General features: G+C 57.9%; 1 pseudogene; it reads right to left on the bottom strand.

Annotated features, from left to right (window-relative positions):
* Positions 1–504: 504 nt before the first annotated feature.
* LOC138685817 (feather keratin Cos2-3-like) lies at positions 505–1,522 on the bottom strand (annotated as a pseudogene).
* Positions 1,523–2,434: the final 912 nt, after the last annotated feature.

The following is a 2,434-nucleotide window of genomic DNA, read 5'->3' as shown; positions in this document are numbered from 1 at the left end:
TTGAGCACTGGGTGCTCTCCTGGAGCCCCAGTGGCCCGTGGGGCTGTTGGGTTCACAGGGAGCGGGGACTCCATTGTGCAGCCTCAGTGCGGCTGATCCCGATCCTAACTTGTGAATTACCTCAGTCCTGCATGTCTGGAGAGCAGCTGGGCCCTGCCAGGTGCTGAAGGACTGTAAGGTAGCTGTCTCATCTGCCTGTGCCCATGTGTGCTGGCCATGGACCTAGATCAAGTAATGGAGGGGAGGGGAAGGTGGAGATGAGGCTGTGGGCTACCCCCAGGCATTCTTGTCTCCCCATCCCCACTCCTGCCACCCTTGGGAGGAATCCTCTCTTTGATGGCCACTGGCTGTGGAGTAGCTAGGGATGTCTTTGTCAGCTGCAAGGGAAAGGGCACAAACCAAAATCCACTGCAGGGGATCCCAGCTCCCCTTCCTCCACCTTTTTCCCTGAGCTGACTGGAAGAGTTGCCTCAGAAGAAAGGAGGACTCGGAGGCCCAGGCTGGGATGCAGCACAACTTTAATGAGTCCAAAGAAGAAAAGGAGGTGGCTCACAGGGAGCACCAGGGGCAGCCACTAAGATGCAGTGGAGCTCCTGCAGGGTGTCCGTCTGCCTGCCCTGCAGAGGGACGCAGGCCCCACTAGGCTGGCATTGGGAGACGCCGACAGCAAAAGAAAGAGACAGAGAAGAGAGTGGAAGAAGGAAACAATGCCCCGAAGCTCTTATCTTCTGGCCAGCACCATGTTATTGAGGTTCTTGCCCGAGGACGTTGCCAGCAGCTTTAGCAGGGTTGACATCTGCTGCCACAGTAGCGGTTGGTGATGCAGGAGAGGTCACAGCACCCAGAGTTGATGGGCACTCCGTTACTGCTGAGGATGCTGCCAACGGCAGCGGAGGTGGAGGAGCCCACAACGGTGTTCTGCGGGAAGGAGCTGAGGATGGGGCCAGGCAGGGTCACCACCACGGAGGAGGGCTCGATGACGACAGTGGAGTTCTGGCACTGCCTGACACAGGGCTCGTTGCAGCTGTTGGCCAGCGGGGTCGGGCCGCAGGGCCGGCAGGGCTGGCACTGGTCGTAGCAGGACATGTCTCTGGGCAAGAGGTGCACCTGGGAGATGGGGGAGGGGAAGCAGAGCACGGGGACACATGAGAAGCAGCACTGCACCCATCCACAGTGGAGCCAAGGCACCTCCTGGCTCAGCATACGCTCCAAGGCCAGGAGGCACCTCAACTAAGTCCCAGCCTCTCTCTGCAGAAGACCTTCTCTCCCCTTCCCTCTGCCATGAGAAGCAGCTCCCAGCCCTGGGCTACGACAGCCCATAGCAGCTGCGACATACGTCGAGGAAAGGCCTGATCTTGAAGGAGGACGAGAAGAGGCTTCACACTCACCTGATTCCCAAGGAGAAGGAGGTGAGAGAAGTGGATGAGAGAGCAGAGAGTCGGGCTGCCTTTTATAGCAGTCCTGCACTGCCTCGGGCCCAGAGGCACCCTTTGTGGAAGTAATAATTTTCTGACAAGCTCATGTCAAATGCAGACCATCCCACCTAATGGTATGGGCTGTGTCCTGGTTTCCTGCACTGCTGCCTTTTCATTTCCTGGCTTATGCCACGTGCTTTCCCATATGAAGGCTTCTGTAAGTGCTGGGATGAGAGGCCCAAGGATTTCCGGGCAGAGACAAACGTCAGCACAGGCAGAAGACTCAGCTCAAGTGCTGGAGGGGTCCCGTGCAGGCAGGTGATGTACACCTGGGTCATTCCTGTGGGCTTGTTTGTGGCAAAGGTGTCAGGAAACGGGCAGCACGCTCGTGCTTCTCGTCCGCGTGCCCAAGGACTGTCATGGACGTGCCACATCCTTTTCTCTTGCTTCCCCCGTCTCTCTCTGGTGGTCGCTCATTGTTGCACGCAGGTGGGCTTCTGCTGGGAGTGTCTGACCCCATTGCAACAGTAACAGTGCTCTCAGGACAATTTTGCTGGGCTCATTTGCCTCATCCCCTCCCTGTGCAGACCCTGCAGGTCGTGGGGCAATGCCAGGAGGGTGTCTGGGGCCTGGTCCTTCCCCAGCGTACTTGAGTCCTGTCCTGACAGTGTGGTCCTGAGCATCTCCTCAGCAGAGTCCCTAGCTGATGATGTGCTTTATGTGAGTGTACAGGCTTTTGATGGTTCCATGCAGGCATGCCTGAGCACACGTGCATGCTCCATCTTAGTCTGCCTTGTCTCCGATCCAGCTTAGAGGCAGTGTAACTGAGGTCTACCCGCTCCCCTTCGTTGACCTTGCTGAGATCATTGCCAGATGTTGCTGCTGGGAGGCTTCAGCCACTGCCACCGCCTCTTCCCGTGGGAGCAGCTTTCAAGCTTAAGTCCTAGTGCTCGGCCCCAACCCGAGCTCCAGCTCCAGCTGTGACACATCCGTGCCTGTATCGGGCCATGGACCACACT

Source organism: Haliaeetus albicilla, chromosome 7 (assembly GCF_947461875.1).
Source record: "Haliaeetus albicilla chromosome 7, bHalAlb1.1, whole genome shotgun sequence".
NCBI lineage: Eukaryota > Metazoa > Chordata > Aves > Accipitriformes > Accipitridae > Haliaeetus > Haliaeetus albicilla.
Note: the sequence above shows the minus strand (reverse complement) of the source record. Positions and strands in the feature narration are given on the sequence as shown.